Below are 24,922 nucleotides of genomic sequence, written 5' to 3'. Positions count from 1 at the left end.
GTCATTTTAAAAACAGGTATTGAGTGACTGGGATTTAAATTCACTGTAAAACTCTAATTGAACAGAATTTCTTTATTATTTTAAAATGCAGTGAAGCATGTTAAGGTACAGAAATAAACTGCAAATTTAAGTCTGAAATAATAGGAAAATTTGTAATTTTACATTATAAAAAAACTATGTTATTTAATGTTCTTCTGACACCCTAGCAGCCATAATATTAAAGCTTTTTCAGTTCTGCTACAATTAATTAAATATTGCTCATTGAAATTCAATCAATAAACATGTCTCTTGTCATCTTAATGGCAGATTTAGAAAATATTACAATACTTTACCAGTGGTTGCGAAGGGCTCAGATGTGGACTCTGGGGTTGTTGTTGCCTCTGTTGTTGTATCTGAAGTTGTTGTGTGATCAAGGATTCCTGTTTCTAATATGAGGAAGAGTTTAAAAATATCATCAGTCATTTTAAAAACAGGTATTGAGTGACTGGGATTTAAATTCACTGTAAAAATCTAATTGAACAGAATTTCTTTTTTATTTTAAAATGCAGTGAGGCAGGTTAAATAACATAAATAAACTGCAAATTTAAGTCTGGCGTGAAATAATAGGAAAATTTGTAATTTTACATTATAAAAAAAACTATGTTATTTAATGTTCTTCTGACACCCTAGCAGCCATAATATTAAAGCTTTTTTAGTTCTGCTACAATTAATTAAATATTGCTCATTGAAATTCATTCAATAATCATGTCTCTTGTCATTTAAATGGCAGATTTAGAAAATATTACAATACTTTACCAGTGGTTGCGAAGGGCTCAGATGTGGACTCTGGGGATGTTGTTGCCTCTGTTGTTGTATCTGAAGTTGTTGTGGGATCAAGGCTTCCTGTTTCTGATATGATGAAGAGTTAAAAAATACCATCAGTCATTTTAAAAATAGGTTTTGAGTGACTGGGATTTAAATTCACTATAAAAACCTAATTTAACAGAATTTCTTTTTTATTTTAAAATGCAGATAAACATGTTAAATTTCAGAAATAAACTGCAAATTTAAGTCTGGCGTGAAATAATAGGAAGATTTGTAATTTTACATTTTAAAAAAACTATGTAATTTAATGCTCTTCTGACACCCTAGCAGCCATTATATTAAAGCTTTTTAAAGGATTTTTCTTTTGCAAAATCCTGTCTGTTTTATCACATTTAAATCATGCATGTCAAGAAAATTCTACAACTTCACTAATAGGTTTCAAAAAACGTTTATAAATCCACATATAATGACAAATGATACTTGTTAGGAACTATAAACCCTCAGAGTCTCCCCTCAAATGTTGAACTCATAAAGATTTGCATTTTTTTGAAGCAGTCACTAATGGTGAAATTGTACACCAAACTGGTCATCTGGTTTGCTTGTAACACAGTTCTGCTACAATTAATTAAATATTGCTCATTGAAATTCATTCAATAAACATGTCTCTTGTCATCTTAATGGCAGATTTAGAAAATATTAAAATACTTTACCAGTGGTTGCGAAGGGCTCAGATGTGGACACTGGGGATGTTGTTGCCTCTGTTGTTGTATCTGAAGTTGTTGTGGGATCAAGGCTTCCTGTTTCTAATATGATGAAGAGTTAAAAAATACCATCAGTCATTTTAAAAATAGGTTTTGAGTGACTGGGATTTAAATTCACTATAAAAACCTAATTTAACAGAATTTCTTTTTTATTTTAAAATGAAGTGAAACATGTTAAATTTCAGAAATAAACTGCAAATTTAAGTCTGGCGTGAAATAATAGGAAAATTTGTACTTTTACATTATCAAAAAAAATACTATGATATTTAATGTTCTTCTGACACCCTAGCAGCCATAATATTAAAGCTTTTTACAGGATTTTTCATTTGCAAAATCCTGTCTGTTTTATCACATTTAAATCATGCATGTCAAGAAAATTCTACAACTTCACTAATATGTATCAAAAAACGTTTATAAATCCACATATAATGACAATTGATACTTGTTAGGAACTATAAACCCTCAGAGTCTCCCCTCAAATGTTGAACTCATAAAAATTTGCATTTTTTTAAAGCAGTCACTAATGGTGAAATTGTACACCAAACTGGTCATCTGGTTTGCTTGTAACACAGTTCTGCTACAATTAACTAAATATTGATCATTGAAATTCATTCAATAAACACGTCTCTTGTCATCTTAATGGCAGATTTAGAAAATATTACAATACTTTACCAGTGGTTGCGAAGGGCTCAGATGTGGACTCTGGGGTTGTTGTTGCCTCTGTTGTTGTATCTGAAGTTGTTGTGTGATCAAGGATTCCTGTTTCTAATATGAGGAAGAGTTTAAAAATATCATCAGTCATTTTAAAAACAGGTATTGAATGACTGGGATTTAAATTCACTGTAAAAATCTAATTGAACAGAATTTCTTTTTTATTTTAAAATGCAGTGAGGCAGGTTAAATAACATAAATAAACTGCAAATTTAAGTCTGGCGTGAAATAATAGGAAAATTTGTAATTTTACATTATAAAAAAAACTATGTTATTTAATGTTCTTCTGACACCCTAGCAGCCATAATATTAAAGCTTTTTTAGTTCTGCTACAATTAATTAAATATTGCTCATTGAAATTCATTCAATAATCATGTCTCTTGTCATTTAAATGGCAGATTTAGAAAATATTACAATACTTTACCAGTGGTTGCGAAGGGCTCAGATGTGGACTCTGGGGATGTTGTTGCCTCTGTTGTTGTATCTGAAGTTGTTGTGGGATCAAGGCTTCCTGTTTCTGATATGATGAAGAGTTAAAAAATACCATCAGTCATTTTAAAAATAGGTTTTGAGTGACTGGGATTTAAATTCACTATAAAAACCTAATTTAACAGAATTTCTTTTTTATTTTAAAATGAAGTGAAACATGTTAAATTTCAGAAATAAACTGCAAATTTAAGTCTGGCATGAAATAATAGGAAAATTTGGAATTTTACATTATCAAAAAAAATACTATGATATTTAATGTTCTTCTGACACCCTAGCAGCCATAATATTAAAGCTTTTTACAGGATTTTTCATTTGCAAAATCCTGTCTTTTTTATCACAATTAAATCATGCATGTCAAGAAAATTCTACAACTTCACTAATATGTATCAAAAAATGTTTATAAATCCACATATAATGACAAATGATACTTGTTAGGAACTATAAACCCTCAGAGTCTCCCCTCAAATGTTGAACTCATAAAAATTTGCATTTTTTTAAAGCAGTCACTAATGGTGAAATTGTACACCAAACTGGTCATCTGGTTTGCTTGTAACACAGTTCTGCTAAAATTAACTAAATATTGATCATTGAAATTCATTCAATAAACATGTCTCTTGTCATCTTAATGGCAGATTTAGAAAATATTACAATACTTTACCAATGGTTGCGAAGGGCTCAGATGTGGACTCTGGGGTTGTTGTTGCCTTTGTTGTTGTATCTGAAGTTGTTGTGGGATCAAGGCTTCCTGTTTCTAATATGAGGAAGAGTTTAAAAATATCATCAGTCATTTTAAAAACAGGTATTGAGTGACTGGGATTAAAATTCACTGTAAAACTCTAATTGAACAGAATTTCTTTATTATTTTAAAATGCAGTGAAGCATGTTAAAGTACAGAAATAAACTGCAAATTTAAGTCTGGCGTGAAATAATAGGAAAATTTGTAATTTTACATTATCAAAAAACTATGATATTTAATGTTCTTCTGACACCCTAGCAGCCATAATATTAAAGCTTTTTTTTAGTTCTGCTACAATTAATTAAATATTGCTCATTGAAATTCATTCAATAAACATGTCTCTTGTCATCTTAATGGCAGATTTAGAAAATATTACAATACTTTACCAATGGTTGCGAAGGGCTCAGATGTGGACTCTGGGGTTGTTGTTGCCTCTGTTGTTGTATCTGAAGTTGTTGTGGGATCAAGGCTTCCTGTTTCTAATATGAGGAAGAGTTTAAAAATATCATCAGTCATTTTAAAAACAGGTATTGAGTGACTGGGATTTAAATTCACTGTAAAACTCTAATTGAACAGAATTTCTTTATTATTTTAAAATGCAGTGAAGCATGTTAAAGTACAGAAATAAACTGCAAATTTAAGTCTGGCGTGAAATAATAGGAAAATTTGTAATTTTACATTATCAAAAAACTATGATATTTAATGTTCTTCTGACACCCTAGCAGCCATAATATTAAAGCTTTTTTTTAGTTCTGCTACAATTAATTAAATATTGCTCATTGAAATTCATTCAATAATCATGTCTCTTGTCATCTTAATGGCAGATTTAGAAAATATTAAAATACTTTACCAGTGGTTGCGAAGGGCTCAGATGTGGACACTGGGGATGTTGTTTCCTCTGTTGTTGTATCTGAAGTTGTTGTGGGATCAAGGCATCCTGTTTCTAATATGATGAAGAGTTAAAAAATACCATCAGTCATTTTAAAAATAGGTTTTGAGTGACTGGGATTTAAATTCACTATAAAAACCTAATTTAACAGAATTTCTTTTTTATTTTAAAATGAAGTGAAACATGTTAAATTTCAGAAATAAACTGCAAATTTAAGTCTGGCGTGAAAAAATAGGAAAATTTGTAATTTTACATTATCAAAAAAAATACTATGATATTTAATGTTCTTCTGACACCATAGCAGCCATAATATTAAAGCTTTTTACAGGATTTTTCATTTGCAAAATCCTGTCTTTTTTATCACAATTAAATCATGCATGTCAAGAAAATTCTACAACTTCACTAATATGTATCAAAAAATGTTTATAAATCCACATATAATGACAAATGATACTTGTTAGGAACTATAAACCCTCAGAGTCTCCCCTCAAATGTTGAACTCATAAATATTTGCATTTTTTTAATGCAGTCACTAATGGTGAAATTGTACACCAAACTGGTCATCTGGTTTGCTTGTAACACAGTTCTGCTAAAATTTACTAAATATTGCTCATTGAAATTCATTCAATAAACATGTCTCTTGTCATCTTAATGGCAGATTTAGAAAATATTACAATACTTTACCAATGGTTGCGAAGGGCTCAGATGTGGACTCTGGGGTTGTTGTTGCCTCTGTTGTTGTATCTGAAGTTGTTGTGGGATCAAGGCTTCCTGTTTCTAATATGAGGAAGAGTTTAAAAATATCATCAGTCATTTTAAAAACAGGTATTGAGTGACTGGGATTTAAATTCACTGTAAACTCTAATTGAACAGAATTTCTTTATTATTTTAAAATGCAGTGAAGCATGTTAAAGTACAGAAATAAACTGCAAATTTAAGTCTGGCGTGAAATAATAGGAAAATTTGTAATTTTACATTATCAAAAAACTATGATATTTAATGTTCTTCTGACACCCTAGCAGCCATAATATTAAAGCTTTTTTTAGTTCTGCTACAATTAATTAAATATTGCTCATTGAAATTCATTCAATAAACATGTCTCTTGTCATCTTAATGGCAGATTTAGAAAATATTACAATACTTCACCAGTGGTTGCGAAGGGCTCAGATGTGGACTCTGGGGATGTTGTTGCCTCTGTTGTTGTATCTGAAGTTGTTGTGGGATCAAGGCATCCTGTTTCTGATATGACGAAGAGTTAAAAAATACCATCAGTCATTTTAAAAATAGGTTTTGAGTGACTGGGATTTAAATTCACTGTAAAAAACCTAATTTAACAGAATTTCTTTTTTATTTTAAAATGCAGAGAAACATGTTACATTTCAGAAATAAACTGCAAATTTAAGTCTGGCGTGAAATAATAGGAAGATTTGTAATTTTACATTTTAAAAAAACTATGTAATTTAATGCTCTTCTGACACCCTAGCAGCCATAATATTAAAGCTTTTTAAAGGATTTTTCTTTTGCAAAATCCTGTCTGTTTTATCACATTTAAATCATGCATGTCAAGAAAATTCTACAACTTCACTAATAGGTTTCAAAAAACGTTTATAAATCCACATTTAATGACAAATGATACTTGTTAGGAACTATAAACCCTCAGAGTCTCCCCTCAAATGTTGAACTCATAAAGATTTGCATTTTTTTAAAGCAGTCACTAATGGTGAAATTGTACACCAAACTGGTCATCTGGTTTGCTTGTAACACAGTTCTGCTGAAATTAACTAAATATTGATCATTGAAATTCATTCAATAAACATGTCTCTTGTCATCTTAATGGCAGATTTAGAAAATATTACAATACTTTACCAATGGTTGCGAAGGGCTCAGATGTGGACTCTGGGGTTGTTGTTGCCTCTGTTGTTGTATCTGAAGTTGTTTTGGGATCAAGGCTTCCTGTTTCTAATATGAGGAAGAGTTTAAAAATATCATCAGTCATTTTAAAAACAGGTATTGAGTGACTGGGATTTAAATTCACTGTAAAACTCTAATTGAACAGAATTTCTTTATTATTTTAAAATGCAGTGAAGCATGTTAAAGTACAGAAATAAACTGCAAATTTAAGTCTGGCGTGAAATAATAGGAAAATTTGTAATTTTACATTATCAAAAAACTATGATATTTAATGTTCTTCTGACACCCTAGCAGCCATAATATTAAAGCTTTTTTTTAGTTCTGCTACAATTAATTAAATATTGCTCATTGAAATTCATTCAATAAACATGTCTCTTGTCATCTTAATGGCAGATTTAGAAAATATTACAATACTTTACCAGTGGTTGCGAAGGGCTCAGATGTGGACTCTGGGGATGTTGTTGCCTCTGTTGTTGTATCTGAAGTTGTTGTGGGATCAAGGCATCCTGTTTCTGATATGACGAAGAGTTAAAAAATACCATCAGTCATTTTAAAAATAGGTTTTGAGTGACTGGGATTTAAATTCACTGTAAAAAACCTAATTTAACAGAATTTCTTTTTTATATTAAAATGAAGTGAAACATGTTAAATTTCAGAAATAAACTGCAAATTTAAGTCTGGCGTGAAAAAATAGGAAAATTTGTAATTTTACATTATCAAAAAAAATACTATGATATTTAATGTTCTTCTGACACCCTAGCAGCCATAATATTAAAGCTTTTTACAGGATTTTTCATTTGCAAAATCCTGTCTTTTTTATCACAATTAAATCATGCATGTCAAGAAAATTCTACAACTTCACTAATATGTATCAAAAAATGTTTATAAATCCACATATAATGACAAATGATACTTGTTAGGAACTATAAACCCTCAGAGTCTCCCCTCAAATGTTGAACTCATAAATATTTGCATTTTTTTAATGCAGTCACTAATGGTGAAATTGTACACCAAACTGGTCATCTGGTTTGCTTGTAACACAGTTCTGCTAAAATTAACTAAATATTGATCATTGAAATTCATTCAATAAACATGTCTCTTGTCATCTTAATGGCAGATTTAGAAAATATTACAATACTTTACCAATGGTTGCGAAGGGCTCAGATGTGGAATCTGGGGTTGTTGTTGCCTCTGTTGTTGTATCTGAAGTTGTTGTGGGATCAAGGCTTCCTGTTTCTAATATGAGGAAGAGTTTAAAAATATCATCAGTCATTTTAAAAACAGGTATTGAGTGACTGGGATTTAAATTCACTGTAAAACTCTAATTTAACAGAATTTCTTTATTATTTTAAAATGCAGTGAAGCATGTTAAAGTACAGAAATAAACTGCAAATTTAAGTCTGGCGTGAAATAATAGGAAAATTTGTAATTTTACATTATCAAAAAACTATGATATTTAATGTTCTTCTGACACCCTAGCAGCCATAATATTAAAGCTTTTTTTTAGTTCTGCTCCAATTATTTAAATATTGCTCATTGAAATTCATTCAATAATCATGTCTCTTGTCATCTTAATGGCAGATTTAGAAAATATTAAAATACTTTACCAGTGGTTGCGAAGGGCTCAGATGTGGACACTGGGGATGTTGTTGCCTCTGTTGTTGTATCTGAAGTTGTTGTGGGATCAAGGCATCCTGTTTCTAATATGATGAAGAGTTAAAAAATACCATCAGTCATTTTAAAAATAGGTTTTGAGTGACTGGGATTTAAATTCACTATAAAAACCTAATTTAACAGAATTTCTTTTTTATTTTAAAATGAAGTGAAACATGTTACATTTCAGAAATAAACTGCAAATTTAAGTCTGGCGTGAAATAATAGGAAAATTTGTAATTTTACATTATCAAAAAAAATACTATGATATTTAATGTTCTTCTGACACCCTAGCAGCCATAATATTAAAGCTTTTTTTTAGTTCTGCTCCAATTATTTAAATATTGCTCATTGAAATTCATTCAATAATCATGTCTCTTGTCATCTTAATGGCAGATTTAGAAAATATTAAAATACTTTACCAGTGGTTGCGAAGGGCTCAGATGTGGACACTGGGGATGTTGTTGCCTCTGTTGTTGTATCTGAAGTTGTTGTGGGATCAAGGCATCCTGTTTCTAATATGATGAAGAGTTAAAAAATACCATCAGTCATTTTAAAAACAGGTATTGAGTGACTGGGATTTAAATTCACTGTAAAAATCTAATTGAACAGAATTTCTTTATTATTTTAAAATGCAGTGAAGCATGTTAAAGTACAGAAATAAACTGCAAATTTAAGTCTGGCGTGAAATAATAGGAAAATTTGTAATTTTACATTATCAAAAAACTATGATATTTAATGTTCTTCTGACACCCTAGCAGCCATAATATTAAAGCTTTTTTTAGTTCTGCTACAATTAATTAAATATTGCTCATATGTCTCTTGTCATTTTAATGGCAGATTTAGAAAATATTACAATACTTTACCAGTGGTTGCGAAGGGCTCAGATGTGGACTCTGGGGTTGTTGTTGGGGTTGTTGTTGCCTCTGTTGTTGTATCTGAAGTTGTTTTGGGATCAAGGCTTCCTGTTTCTAATATGAGGAAGAGTTAAAAAATACCATCAGTCATTTTAAAAACAGGTATTGAGTGACTGGGATTTAAATTCACTGTAAAACTCTAATTGAACAGAATTTCTTTATTATTTTAAAATGCAGTGAAGCATGTTAAAGTACAGAAATAAACTGCAAATTTAAGTCTGGCGTGAAATAATAGGAAAATTTGTAATTTTACATTATAAAAAAACTATGTTATTTAATGTTCTTCTGACACCCTAGCAGCCATAATATTAAAGCTTTTTCAGTTCTGCTACAATTAATTAAATATTGCTCATTGAAATTCAATCAATAAACATGTCTCTTGTCATCTTAATGGCAGATTTAGAAAATATTACAATACTTTACCAGTGGTTGCGAAGGGCTCAGATGTGGACACTGGGGATGTTGTGGCCTCTGTTGTTGTATCTGAAGTTGTTTTGGGATCAAGGCTTCCTGTTTCTAATATGATGAAGAGTTCAAAAATACCATCAGTCATTTTCAAAATAGGTTTTGAGTGACTGGGATTTAAATTCACTGTAAAAACCTAATTTAACAGAATTTCTTTTTTATTTTAAAATGCAGTGAAACATGTTAAATTTCAGAAATAAACTGCAAATTTAAGTCTGGCATGAAATAATAGGAAAATTTGTAATTTTACATTTAAAAAAAAACTTTGATATTTAATGTTCTTCTGACACCCTAGCAGCCATAATATTAAAGCTTTTTACAGGATTTTTCATTTGCAAAATCCTGTCTGTTTTATCACATTTAAATCATGCATGTCAAGAAAATTCTACAACTTCACTAATATGTATCAAAAAACGTTTATAAATCCACATATAATGACAATTGATACTTGTTAGGAACTATAAACCCTCAGAGTCTCCCCTCAAATGTTGAACTCATAAAAATTTGCATTTTTTTAAAGCAGTCACTAATGGTGAAATTGTACAACAAACTGGTCATCTGGTTTGCTTGTAACACAGTTCTGCTACAGTTAACTAAATATTGATCATTGAAATTCATTCAATAAACACGTCTCTTGTCATCTTAATGGCAGATTTAGAAAATATTACAATACTTTACCAGTGGTTGCGAAGGGCTCAGATGTGGACTCTGGGGATGTTGTTGCCTCTGTTGTTGTATCTGAAGTTGTTGTGGGATCAAGGCTTCCTGTTTCTAATATGATGAAGAGTTTAAAAATACCATCAGTCATTTTAAAAACAGGTATTGAGTGACTGGAATTTAAATTCACTGTAAAAATCTAATTGAACAGAATTTATTAATTATTTTAAAATGCAGTGAAGCATGTTAAATTACAGAAATAAACTGCAAATTTAAGTCTGGCGTGAAATAATAGGAAAATTTGTGATTTTACATTATAAAAAAAAACTATGTTATTTAATGTTCTTCTGACACCCTAGCAGCCATAATATTAAAGCTTTTTTAGTTCTGCTACAATTAATTAAATATTGCTCATTGAATTTCATTCAATAAACATGTCTCTTGTCATCTTAATGACAGATTTAGAAAATATTACAATACTTTACCAGTGGTTGCGAAGGGCTCAGATGTGGACACTGGGGATGTTGTTGCCTCTGTTGTTGTATCTGAAGTTGTTGTGGGATCAAGGCTTCCTGTTTCTAATATGATGAAGAGTTAAAAAATACCATCAGTCATTTTCAAAATAGGTTTTGAGTGACTGGGATTTAAATTCACTGTAAAAACCTAATTTAACAGAATTTCTTTTTTATTTTAAAATGCAGTGAAACATGTTAAATTTCAGAAATAAACTGCAAATTTAAGTCTGGCGTGAAATAATAGGAAAATTTGTAATTTTACATTTAAAAAAAAACTATGATATTTAATGTTCTTCTGACACCCTAGTAGCCATAATATTAAAGCTTTTTACAGGATTTTTCATTAGCAAAATCCTGTCTGTTTTATCACATTTATATCATGCATGTCAAGAAAATTCTACAACTTCACTAATATGTATCAAAAAACGTTTATAAATCCACATATAATGACAAATGATACTTGTTAGGAACTATAAACCCTCAGAGTCTCCCCTCAAATGTTGAACTCATAAAAATTTGCATTTTTTTAAAGCAGTCACAAATGGTGAAATTGTACAACAAACTGGTCATCTGGTTTGCTTGTAACACAGTTCTGCTACAATTAACTAAATATTGATCATTGAAATTCATTCAATAAACATGTCTCTTGTCATCTTAATGGCAGATTTAGAAAATATTAAAATACTTTACCAGTGGTTGCGAAGGGCTCAGATGTGGACACTGGGGATGTTGTTGCCTCTGTTGTTGTATCTGAAGTTGTTGTGGGATCAAGGCATTCTGTTTCTAATATGATGAAGAGTTAAAAAATACCATCAGTCATTTTAAAAATAGGTTTTTAGTGACTGGGATTTAAATTCACTGTAAAAACCTAATTTAACAGAATTTCTTTATTTTTTTTAAAATGCAGTGAAGCATGTTAAATTTCAGAAATAAACTGCAAATTTAAGTCTGGCGTGAAATAATAGGAAAATTTGTCATTTAACATTATAAAAAAAACTATGTTATTTAATGTTCTTCTGACACCCTAGCAGCCATAATATTAAAGCTTTTTTAGTTCTGCTACAATTAATTAAATATTGCTCATTGAAATTCATTCAATAATCATGTCTCTTGTCATTTAAATGGCAGATTTAGAAAATATTACAATACTTTACCAGTGGTTGCGAAGGGCTCAGATGTGGACTCTGGGGATGTTGTTGCCTCTGTTGTTGTATCTGAAGTTGTTGTGGGATCAAGGCTTCCTGTTTCTGATATGATGAAGAGTTAAAAAATACCATCAGTCATTTTCAAAATAGGTTTTGAGTGACTGGGATTTAAATTCACTGTAAAAACCTAATTTAACAGAATTTCTTTTTTATTTTAAAATGCAGTGAAACATGTTAAATTTCAGAAATAAACTGCAAATTTAAGTCTGGCATGAAATAATAGGAAAATTTGTAATTTTACATTTAAAAAAAAACTTTGATATTTAATGTTCTTCTGACACCCTAGCAGCCATAATATTAAAGCTTTTTACAGGATTTTTCATTTGCAAAATCCTGTCTGTTTTATCACATTTAAATCATGCATGTCAAGAAAATTCTACAACTTCACTAATATGTATCAAAAAACGTTTATAAATCCACATATAATGACAAAAGATACTTGTTAGGAACTATAAACCCTCAGAGTCTCCCCTCAAATGTTGAACTCATAAAAATTTGCATTTTTTTAAAGCAGTCACTAATGGTGAAATTGTACAACAAACTGGTCATCTGGTTTGCTTGTAACACAGTTCTGCTACAGTTAACTAAATATTGATCATTGAAATTCATTCAATAAACACGTCTCTTGTCATCTTAATGGCAGATTTAGAAAATATTACAATACTTTACCAGTGGTTGCGAAGGGCTCAGATGTGGACTCTGGGGATGTTGTTGCCTCTGTTGTTGTATCTGAAGTTGTTGTGGGATCAAGGCTTCCTGTTTCTAATATGATGAAGAGTTTAAAAATACCATCAGTCATTTTAAAAACAGGTATTGAGTGACTGGAATTTAAATTCACTGTAAAAATCTAATTGAACAGAATTTATTAATTATTTTAAAATGCAGTGAAGCATGTTAAATTACAGAAATAAACTGCAAATTTAAGTCTGGCGTGAAATAATAGGAAAATTTGTGATTTTACATTATAAAAAAAAACTATGTTATTTAATGTTCTTCTGACACCCTAGCAGCCATAATATTAAAGCTTTTTTAGTTCTGCTACAATTAATTAAATATTGCTCATTGAATTTCATTCAATAAACATGTCTCTTGTCATCTTAATGACAGATTTAGAAAATATTACAATACTTTACCAGTGGTTGCGAAGGGCTCAGATGTGGACACTGGGGATGTTGTTGCCTCTGTTGTTGTATCTGAAGTTGTTGTGGGATCAAGGCTTCCTGTTTCTAATATGATGAAGAGTTAAAAAATACCATCAGTCATTTTCAAAATAGGTTTTGAGTGACTGGGATTTAAATTCACTGTAAAAACCTAATTTAACAGAATTTCTTTTTTATTTTAAAATGCAGTGAAACATGTTAAATTTCAGAAATAAACTGCAAATTTAAGTCTGGCGTGAAATAATAGGAAAATTTGTAATTTTACATTTAAAAAAAAACTATGATATTTAATGTTCTTCTGACACCCTAGCAGCCATAATATTAAAGCTTTTTACAGGATTTTTCATTTGCAAAATCCTGTCTGTTTTATCACATTTATATCATGCATGTCAAGAAAATTCTACAACTTCACTAATATGTATCAAAAAACGTTTATAAATCCACATATAATGACAAATGATACTTGTTAGGAACTATAAACCCTCAGAGTCTCCCCTCAAATGTTGAACTCATAAAAATTTGCATTTTTTTAAAGCAGTCACAAATGGTGAAATTGTACAACAAACTGGTCATCTGGTTTGCTTGTAACACAGTTCTGCTACAATTAACTAAATATTGATCATTGAAATTCATTCAATAAACATGTCTCTTGTCATCTTAATGGCAGATTTAGAAAATATTAAAATACTTTACCAGTGGTTGCGAAGGGCTCAGATGTGGACACTGGGGATGTTGTTGCCTCTGTTGTTGTATCTGAAGTTGTTGTGGGATCAAGGCATTCTGTTTCTAATATGATGAAGAGTTAAAAAATACCATCAGTCATTTTAAAAATAGGTTTTTAGTGACTGGGATTTAAATTCACTGTAAAAACCTAATTTAACAGAATTTCTTTATTTTTTTTAAAATGCAGTGAAGCATGTTAAATTTCAGAAATAAACTGCAAATTTAAGTCTGGCGTGAAATAATAGGAAAATTTGTCATTTAACATTATAAAAAAAACTATGTTATTTAATGTTCTTCTGACACCCTAGCAGCCATAATATTAAAGCTTTTTTAGTTCTGCTACAATTAATTAAATATTGCTCATTGAAATTCATTCAATAATCATGTCTCTTGTCATTTAAATGGCAGATTTAGAAAATATTACAATACTTTACCAGTGGTTGCGAAGGGCTCAGATGTGGACTCTGGGGATGTTGTTGCCTCTGTTGTTGTATCTGAAGTTGTTGTGGGATCAAGGCTTCCTGTTTCTAATATGATGAAGAGTTAAAAAATACCATCAGTCATTTTAAAAATAGGTTTTGAGTGACTGGGATTTAAATTCACTGTAAAAATCTAATTGAACAGAATTTATTAATTATTTTAAAATGCAGTTAGGCATGTTAAATAACAGAAATAAACTGCAAATTTAAGTCTGGCGTGAAATAATAGGAAAATTTGTAATTTTACATTATAAAAAAAACTATGTTATTTAATGTTCTTCTGACACCCTAGCAGCCATAATATTAAAGCTTTTTTAGTTCTGCTACAATTAATTAAATATTGCTCATTGAAATTCTTTCAATAATCATGTCTCTTGTCATTTAAATGGCAGATTTAGAAAATATTACAATACTTTACCAGTGGTTGCGAAGGGCTCAGATGTGGACTCTGGGGATGTTGTTGCCTCTGTTGTTGTATCTGAAGTTGTTGTGGGATCAAGGCTTCCTGTTTCTAATATGATGAAGAGTTAAAAAATACCATCAGTCATTTTAAAAATAGGTTTTGAGTGACTGGGATTTAAATTCACTATAAAAACCTAATTTAACAGAATTTCTTTTTTATTTTAAAATGAAGTGAAACATGTTAAATTTCAGAAATAAACTGCAAATTTAAGTCTGGCGTGAAATAATAGGAAAATTTGTACTTTTACATTATCAAAAAAAATACTATGTTATTTAATGTTCTTCTGACACCCTAGCAGCCATAATATTAAAGCTTTTTTTAGTTCTGCTACAATTAATTAAATATTGCTCATATGTCTCTTGTCATTTTAATGGCAGATTTAGAAAATATTACAATACTTTACCAGTGGTTGCGAAGGGCTCAGATGTGGACTCTGGGGTTGTTGTTGCCTCTGTTGTTGTATCTGAAGTTGTTTTGGGATCAAGGCTTCCTGTTTCTAATATGAGGAAGAGTTAAAAAATACCATCAGTCATTTTAAAAACAGGTATTGAGTGACTGGGATTTAAATTCACTGTAAAACTCTAATTGAACAGAATTTCTTTATTATTTTAAAATGCAGTGAAGCATGTTAAGGTACAGAAATAAACTGCAAATTTAAGTCTGGTGTGAAATAATAGGAAAATTTGTAATTTTACATTATAAAAAAACTATGTTATTTAATGTTCTTCTGACACCCTAGCAGCCATAATATTAAAGCTTTTTCAGTTCTGCTACAATTAATTAAATATTGCTCATTGAAATTCAATCAATAAACATGTCTCTTGTCATCTTAATGGCAGATTTAGAAAATATTACAATACTTTACCAGTGGTTGCGAAGGGCTCAGATGTGGACACTGGGGATGTTGTGGCCTCTGTTGTTGTATCTGAAGTTGTTTTGGGATCAAGGCTTCCTGTTTCTGATATGATGAAGAGTTAAAAAATACCATCAGTCATTTTCAAAATAGGTTTTGAGTGACTGGGATTTAAATTCACTGTAAAAACCTAATTTAACAGAATTTCTTTTTTATTTTAAAATGCAGAGAAACATGTTAAATTTCAGAAATAAACTGCAAATTTAAGTCTGGCATGAAATAATAGGAAAATTTGTAATTTTACATTTAAAAAAAAACTTTGATATTTAATGTTCTTCTGACACCCTAGCAGCCATAATATTAAAGCTTTTTACAGGATTTTTCATTTGCAAAATCCTGTCTGTTTTATCACATTTAAATCATGCATGTCAAGAAAATTCTACAACTTCACTAATATGTATCAAAAAACGTTTATAAATCCACATATAATGACAATTGATACTTGTTAGGAACTATAAACCCTCAGAGTCTCCCCTCAAATGTTGAACTCATAAAAATTTGCATTTTTTTAAAGCAGTCACTAATGGTGAAATTGTACAACAAACTGGTCATCTGGTTTGCTTGTAACACAGTTCTGCTACAGTTAACTAAATATTGATCATTGAAATTCATTCAATAAACACGTCTCTTGTCATCTTAATGGCAGATTTAGAAAATATTACAATACTTTACCAGTGGTTGCGAAGGGCTCAGATGTGGACTCTGGGGATGTTGTTGCCTCTGTTGTTGTATCTGAAGTTTTTGTGGGATCAAGGCTTCCTGTTTCTAATATGATGAAGAGTTTAAAAATACCATCAGTCATTTTAAAAACAGGTATTGAGTGACTGGAATTTAAATTCACTGTAAAAATCTAATTGAACAGAATTTATTAATTATTTTAAAATGCAGTGAAGCATGTTAAATTACAGAAATAAACTGCAAATTTAAGTCTGGCGTGAAATAATAGGAAAATTTGTGATTTTACATTATAAAAAAAACTATGTTATTTAATGTTCTTCTGACACCCTAGCAGCCATAATATTGAAGCTTTTTTAGTTCTGCTACAATTAATTAAATATTGCTCATTGAATTTCATTCAATAAACATGTCTCTTGTCATCTTAATGACAGATTTAGAAAATATTACAATACTTTACCAGTGGTTGCGAAGGGCTCAGATGTGGACACTGGGGATGTTGTTGCCTCTGTTGTTGTATCTGAAGTTGTTGTGGGATCAAGGCTTCCTGTTTCTAATATGATGAAGAGTTAAAAAATACCATCAGTCATTTTCAAAATAGGTTTTGAGTGACTGGGATTTAAATTCACTGTAAAAACCTAATTTAACAGAATTTCTTTTTTATTTTAAAATGCAGTGAAACATGTTAAATTTCAGAAATAAACTGCAAATTTAAGTCTGGCGTGAAATAATAGGAAAATTTGTAATTTTACATTTAAAAAAAAACTATGATATTTAATGTTCTTCTGACACCCTAGCAGCCATAATATTAAAGCTTTTTTAGTTCTGCTACAATTAATTAAATATTGCTCATTGAAATTCATTCAATAATCATGTCTCTTGTCATTTAAATGGCAGATTTAGAAAATATTACAATACTTTACCAGTGGTTGCGAAGGGCTCAGATGTGGCCTCTGGGGATGTTGTTGCCTCTGTTGTTGTATCTGAAGTTGTTGTGGGATCAAGGCTTCCTGTTTCTAATATGATAAAGAGTTAAAAAATACCATCAGTCATTGTAAAAATAGGTTTTGAGTGACTGGGATTTAAATTCACTGTAAAAATCGAATTTAACTGAATTTCTTTATTATTTTAAAATGCAGAGAAACATGTTAAATTTCAGAAATAAACTGCAAATTTAAGTCTGCCGTGAAATAATAGGAAAATTTGTAATTTTACAAAAAAAAACTATGATATTTAATGTTCTTCTGACACCCTAGCAGCAATAATATTAAAGCTTTTTAAAGGATTTTTCATTTGCAAAATCCTGTCTGTTTTATCACATTTAAATCATGCATGTCAAGAAAATTCTACAACTTCACTAATATGTATCAAAAAACGTTTATAAATCCACATATAATGACAAATGATACTTGTTAGGAACTATAAACCCTCAGAGTCTCCCCTCAAATGTTGAACTCATAAAAATTTGCATTTTTTTAAAGCAGTCACAAATGGTGAAATTGTACAACAAACTGGTCATCTGGTTTGCTTGTAACACAGTTCTGCTACAATTAACTAAATATTGATCATTGAAATTCATTCAATAAACATGTCTCTTGTCATCTTAATGGCAGATTTAGAAAATATTAAAATACTTTACCAGTGGTTGCGAAGGGCTCAGATGTGGACACTGGGGATGTTGTTGCCTCTGTTGTTGTATCTGAAGTTGTTGTGGGATCAAGGCATTCTGTTTCTAATATGATGAAGAGTTAAAAAATACCATCAGTCATTTTAAAAATAGGTTTTTAGTGACTGGGATTTAAATTCACTGTAAAAACCTAATTTAACAGAATTTCTTTATTTTTTTTAAAATGCAGTGAAGCATGTTAAATTTCAGAAATAAACTGCAAATTTAAGTCTGGCGTGAAATAATAGGAAAATTTGTCATTTAACATTATAAAAAAAACTATGTTATTTAATGTTCTTCTGACACCCTAGCAGCCATAATATTAAAGCTTTTTTAGTTCTGCTACAATTAATTAAATATTGCTCATTGAAATTCATTCAATAATCATGTCTCTTGTCATTTAAATGGCAGATTTAGAAAATATTACAATACTTTACCAGTGGTTGCGAAGGGCTCAGATGTGGACTCTGGGGATGTTGTTGCCTCTGTTGTTGTATCTGAAGTTGTTGTGGGATCAAGGCTTCCTGTTTCTAATATGATGAAGAGTTAAAAAATACCATCAGTCATTTTAAAAATAGGTTTTGAGTGACTGGGATTTAAATTCACTGTAAAAATCTAATTGAACAGAATTTATTAATTATTTTAAAATGCAGTTAGGCATGTTAAATAACAGAAATAAACTGCAAATTTAAGTCTGGCGTGAAATAATAGGAATTTGTAATTTTACATTATAAAAAAAACTATGTTATTTAATGTTCTTCTGACACCCTAGCAGCCATAATATTAAAGCTTTTTTAGTTCTGCTACAATTAATTAAATATTGCTCATTGAAATTCATTCAATAATCATGTCTCTTGTCATTTAAATGGCAGATTTAGAAAATATTACAATACTTTACCAGTGGTTGCGAAGGGCTCAGATGTGGACTCTGGGGATGTTGTTGCCTCTGTTGTTGTATCTGAAGTTGTTGTGGGATCAAGGCATCCTGTTTCTGATATGATGAAGAGTTAAAAAATACCATCAGTCATTGTAAAAATAGGTTTTGAGTGACTGGGATTTAAATTCACTGTAAAAATCGAATTTAACTGAATTTCTTTATTATTTTAAAATGCAGAGAAACATGTTAAATTTCAGAAATAAACTGCAAATTTAAGTCTGCCGTGAAATAATAGGAAAATTTGTAATTTTACAAAAAAAAACTATGATATTTAATGTTCTTCTGACACCCTAGCAGCAATAATATTAAAGCTTTTTAAAGGATTTTTCATTTGCAAAATCCTGTCTGTTTTATCACATTTAAATCATGCATGTCAAGAAAATTCTACAACTTCACTAATATGTATCAAAAAACGTTTATAAATCCACATATAATGACAAAAGATACTTGTTAGGAACTATAAACCTTCAGAGTCTCCCCTCAAATGTTGAACTCATAAAAATGTGCATTTTTTTAAAGCAGTCACTAATGGTGAAATTGTACACCAAACTGGTCATCTGGTTTGCTTGTAACACAGTTCTGCTACAATTAACTAAATATTGATCATTGAAATTCATTCAATAAACATGTCTCTTGTCATCTTAATGGCAGATTAAGAAAATATTACAATACTTTACCAGTGGTTGCGAAGGGCTCAGATGTGGACTCTGGGGTTGTTGTTGCCTCTGTTGTTGTATCTGAAGTTGTTGTGGTATCAAGGCTTCCTGTTTCTAATATGAGGAAGAGTTTAAAAATATCATCAGTCATTTTAAAAACAGGTATTGAGTGACTGGGATTTAAATTCACTGTAAAAATCTAATTGAACAGAATTTCTTTATTATTATAAAATGCAGTGAAGCATGTTAAATTTCAGAAATAAACTGCAAATTTAAGTCTGGCGTGAAATAATAGGAAAATTTGTAATTTTACATTATCAAAAAAACTATGATATTTAATGTTCTTCTGACACCCTAGCAGCCATAATATTAAAGCTTTTTTTAGTTCTGCTACAATTAATTAAATATTGCTCATATGTCTCTTGTCATTTTAATGGCAGATTTAGAAAATATTACAATACTTTACCAGTGGTTGCGAAGGGCTCAGATGTGGACTCTGGGGTTGTTGTTGCCTCTGTTGTTGTATCTGAAGTTGTTTTGGGATCAAGGCTTCCTGGTTCTAATATGAGGAAGAGTTAAAAAATACCATCAGTCATTTTAAAAACAGGTATTGAGTGACTGGGATTTAAATTCACTGTAAAACTCTAATTGAACAGAATTTCTTTATTATTTTAAAATGCAGTGAAGCATGTTAAGGTACAGAAATAAACTGCAAATTTAAGTCTGGCGTGAAATAATAGGAAAATTTGTAATTTTACATTATAAAAAAACTGTTATTTAATGTTCTTCTGACACCCTAGCAGCCATAATATTAAAGCTTTTTCAGTTCTGCTACAATTAATTAAATATTGCTCATTGAAATTCAATCAATAAACATGTCTCTTGTCATCTTAATGGCAGATTTAGAAAATATTACAATACTTTACCAGTGGTTGCGAAGGGCTCAGATGTGGACACTGGGGATGTTGTGGCCTCTGTTGTTGTATCTGAAGTTGTTTTGGGATCAAGGCTTCCTGTTTCTGATATGATGAAGAGTTAAAAAATACCATCAGTCATTTTCAAAATAGGTTTTGAGTGACTGGGATTTAAATTCACTGTAAAAACCTAATTTAACAGAATTTCTTTTTTATTTTAAAATGCAGTGAAACATGTTAAATTTCAGAAATAAACTGCAAATTTAAGTCTGGCGTGAAATAATAGGAAAATTTGTAATTTTACATTTAAAAAAAAACTATGATATTTAATGTTCTTCTGACACCCTAGCAGCCATAATATTAAAGCTTTTTACAGGATTTTTCATTTGCAAAATCCTGTCTGTTTTATCACATTTAAATCATGCATGTCAAGAAAATTCTACAACTTCACTAATATGTATCAAAAAACGTTTATAAATCCACATATAATGACAAATGATACTTGTTAGGAACTATAAACCCTCAGAGTCTCCCCTCAAATGTTGAACTCATAAAAATTTGCATTTTTTTAAAGCAGTCACAAATGGTGAAATTGTACATCAAACTGGTCATCTGGTTTGCTTGTAACACAGTTCTGCTACAATTAACTAAATATTGATCATTGAAATTCATTCAATAAACATGTCTCTTGTCATCTTAATGGCAGATTTAGAAAATATTACAATACTTTACCAGTGGTTGCGAAGGGCTCAGATGTGGACTCTGGGGTTGTTGTTGCCTCTGTTGTTGTATCTGAAGTTGTTGTGGTATCAAGGCTTCCTGTTTCTAATATGAGGAAGAGTTTAAAAATATCATCAGTGATTTTAAAAACAGGTATTGAGTGACTGGGATTTAAATTCACTGTAAAAATCTAATTGAACAGAATTTCTTTATTATTATAAAATGCAGTGAAGCATGTTAAATTTCAGAAATAAACTGCAAATTTAAGTCTGGCGTGAAATAATAGGAATATTTGTAATTTTACATTATCAAAAAAACTATGATATTTAATGTTCTTCTGACACCCTAGCAGACATAATATTAAAGCTTTTTTTAGTTCTGCTACAATTAATTAAATATTGCTCATATGTCTCTTGTCATTTTAATGGCAGATTTAGAAAATATTACAATACTTTACCAGTGGTTGCGAAGGGCTCAGATGTGGACTCTGGGGTTGTTGTTGCCTCTGTTGTTGTATCTGAAGTTGTTTTGGGATCAAGGCTTCCTGTTTCTAATATGAGGAAGAGTTAAAAAATACCATCAGTCATTTTAAAAACAGGTATTGAGTGACTGGGATTTAAATTCACTGTAAAACTCTAATTGAACAGAATTTCTTTATTATTTTAAAATGCAGTGAAGCATGTTAAGGTACAGAAATAAACTGCAAATTTAAGTCTGGCGTGAAATAATAGGAAAATTTGTAATTTTACATTATAAAAAAACTTTGATATTTAATGTTCTTCTGACACCCTAGCAGCAATAATATTAAAGCTTTTTACAGGATTTTTCATTTGCAAAATCCTGTCTGTTTTATCACATTTAAATCATGCATGTCAAGAAAATTCTACAACTTCACTAATATGTATCAAAAAACGTTTATAAATCCACATATAATGACAATTGATACTTGTTAGGAACTATAAACCCTCAGAGTCTCCCCTCAAATGTTGAACTCATAAAAATTTGCATTTTTTTAAAGCAGTCACTAATGGTGAAATTGTACAACAAACTGGTCATCTGGTTTGCTTGTAACACAGTTCTGCTACAGTTAACTAAATATTGATCATTGAAATTCATTCAATAAACACGTCTCTTGTCATCTTAATGGCAGATTTAGAAAATATTAAAATACTTTACCAGTGGTTGCGAAGGGCTCAGATGTGGACACTGGGGATGTTGTTGCCTCTGTTGTTGTATCTGAAGTTGTTGTGGGATCAAGGCATTCTGTTTCTAATATGATGAAGAGTTAAAAAATACCATCAGTCATTTTAAAAATAGGTTTTGAGTGACTTGGATTTAAATTCACTGTAAAAACCTAATTTAACAGAATTTCTTTATTATTTTAAAATGCAGTGAAGCATGTTAAAGTACAGAAATAAACTGCAAATTTAAGTCTGGCGTGAAATAATAGGAAAATTTGTAATTTTACATTATCAAAAAACTATGATATTTAATGTTCTTCTGACACCCTAGCAGCCATAATATTAAAGCTTTTTTTTAGTTCTGCTACAATTATTTAAATATTGCTCATTGAAATTCATTCAATAATCATGTCTCTTGTCATCTTAATGGCAGATTTAGAAAATATTAAAATACTTTACCAGTGGTTGCGAAGGGCTCAGATGTGGACACTGGGGATGTTGTTGCCTCTGTTGTTGTATCTGAAGTTGTTGTGGGATCAAGGCATCCTGTTTCTAATATGAGGAAGAGTTAAAAAATACCATCAGTCATTTTAAAAATAGGTTTTGAGTGAATGGGATTTAAATTCACTATAAAAACCTAATTTAACAGAATTTCTTTTTTATTTTAAAATGAAGTGAAACATGTTAAATTTCAGAAATAAACTGCAAATTTAAGTCTGGCGTGAAATAATAGGAAAATTTGTAATTTTACATTATCAAAAAAAATACTATGATATTTAATGTTCTTCTGACACCCTAGCAGCCATAATATTAAAGCTTTTTTTTAGTTCTGCTACAATTAATTAAATATTGCTCATTGAAATTCATTCAATAAACATGTCTCTTGTCATCTTAATGGCAGATTTAGAAAATATTACAATACTTTACCAGTGGTTGCGAAGGGCTCAGATGTGGACTCTGGGGATGTTGTTGCCTCTGTTGTTGTATCTGAAGTTGTTGTGTGATCAAGGATTCCTGTTTCTAATATGATGAAGAGTTAAAAAATACCATCAGTCATTTTCAAAATAGGTTTTGAGTGACTGGGATTTAAATTCACTGTAAAAACCTAATTTAACAGAATTTCTTTTTTATTTTAAAATGAAGTGAAACATGTTAAATTTCAGAAATAAACTGCAAATTTAAGTCTAGCATGAAATAATAGGAAAATTTGTAATTTTACATTTAAAAAAAAACTATGATATTTATTGTTCTTCTGACACCCTAGCAGCCATAATATTAAAGCTTTTTACAGGATTTTTCATTTGCAAAATCCTGTCTGTTTTATCACATTTAAATCATGCATGTCAAGAAAATTCTACAACTTCACTAATATGTATAAAAAAACGTTTATAAATCCACATATAATGACAATTGATACTTGTTAGGAACTATAAACCCTCAGAGTCTCCCCTCAAATGTTGAACTCATAAAAATTTGCATTTTTTTAAAGCAGTCACTAATGGTGAAATTGTACAACAAACTGGTCATCTGGTTTGCTTGTAACACAGTTCTGCTACAATTAACTAAATATTGATCATTGAAATTCATTCAATAAACACGTCTCTTGTCATCTTAATGGCAGATTTAGAAAATATTACAATACTTTACCAGTGGTTGCGAAGGGCTCAGATGTGGACTCTGGGGTTGTTGTTGCCTCTGTTGTTGTATCTGAAGTTGTTGTGTGATCAAGGATTCCTGTTTCTAATATGAGGAAGAGTTTAAAAATATCATCAGTCATTTTAAAAACAGGTATTGAGTGACTGGGATTTAAATTCACTGTAAAAATCTAATTGAACAGAATTTATTAATTATTATAAAATGCAGTGAAGCATGTTAAAGTACAGAAATAAACTGCAAATTTAAGTCTGGCGTGAAATAATAGGAAAATTTGTAATTTTACATTATAAAAAAAACTATGTTATTTAATGTTCTTCTGACACCCTAGCAGCCATAATATTAAAGCTTTTTTAGTTCTGCTACAATTAATTAAATATTGCTCATTGAAATTCATTCAATAATCATGTCTCTTGTCATTTAAATGGCAGATTTAGAAAATATTACAATACTTTACCAGTGGTTGCGAAGGGCTCAGATGTGGACTCTGGGGATGTTGTTGCCTCTGTTGTTGTATCTGAAGTTGTTGTGGGATCAAGGCATCCTGTTTCTGATATGATGAAGAGTTAAAAAATACCATCAGTCATTTTAAAAATAGGTTTTGAGTGACTGGGATTTAAATTCACTATAAAAACCTAATTTAACAGAATTTCTTTTTTATTTTAAAATGAAGTGAAACATGTTAAATTTCAGAAATAAACTGCAAATTTAAGTCTGGCGTGAAATAATAGGAAAATTTGTAATTTTACATTATCAAAAAAAATACTATGATATTTAATGTTCTTCTGACACCCTAGCAGCCATAATATTAAAGCTTTTTTTTAGTTCTGCTACAATTAATTAAATATTGCTCATTGAAATTCATTCAATAAACATGTCTCTTGTCATCTTAATGGCAGATTTAGAAAATATTACAATACTTTACCAGTGGTTGCGAAGGGCTCAGATGTGGACTCTGGGGATGTTGTTGCCTCTGTTGTTGTATCTGAAGTTGTTGTGGGATCAAGGCATCCTGTTTCTGATATGACGAAGAGTTAAAAAATACCATCAGTCATTTTAAAAATAGGTT

The sequence above is a fragment of the Barbatula barbatula genome (genome assembly GCF_947034865.1).
Source record: "Barbatula barbatula genome assembly, chromosome: 16".
Classification (NCBI taxonomy): Eukaryota; Metazoa; Chordata; class Actinopteri; order Cypriniformes; family Nemacheilidae; genus Barbatula; species Barbatula barbatula.
The sequence above is the reverse complement of the archived record's forward strand: the minus strand, read 5'-3'. Positions refer to the sequence as shown.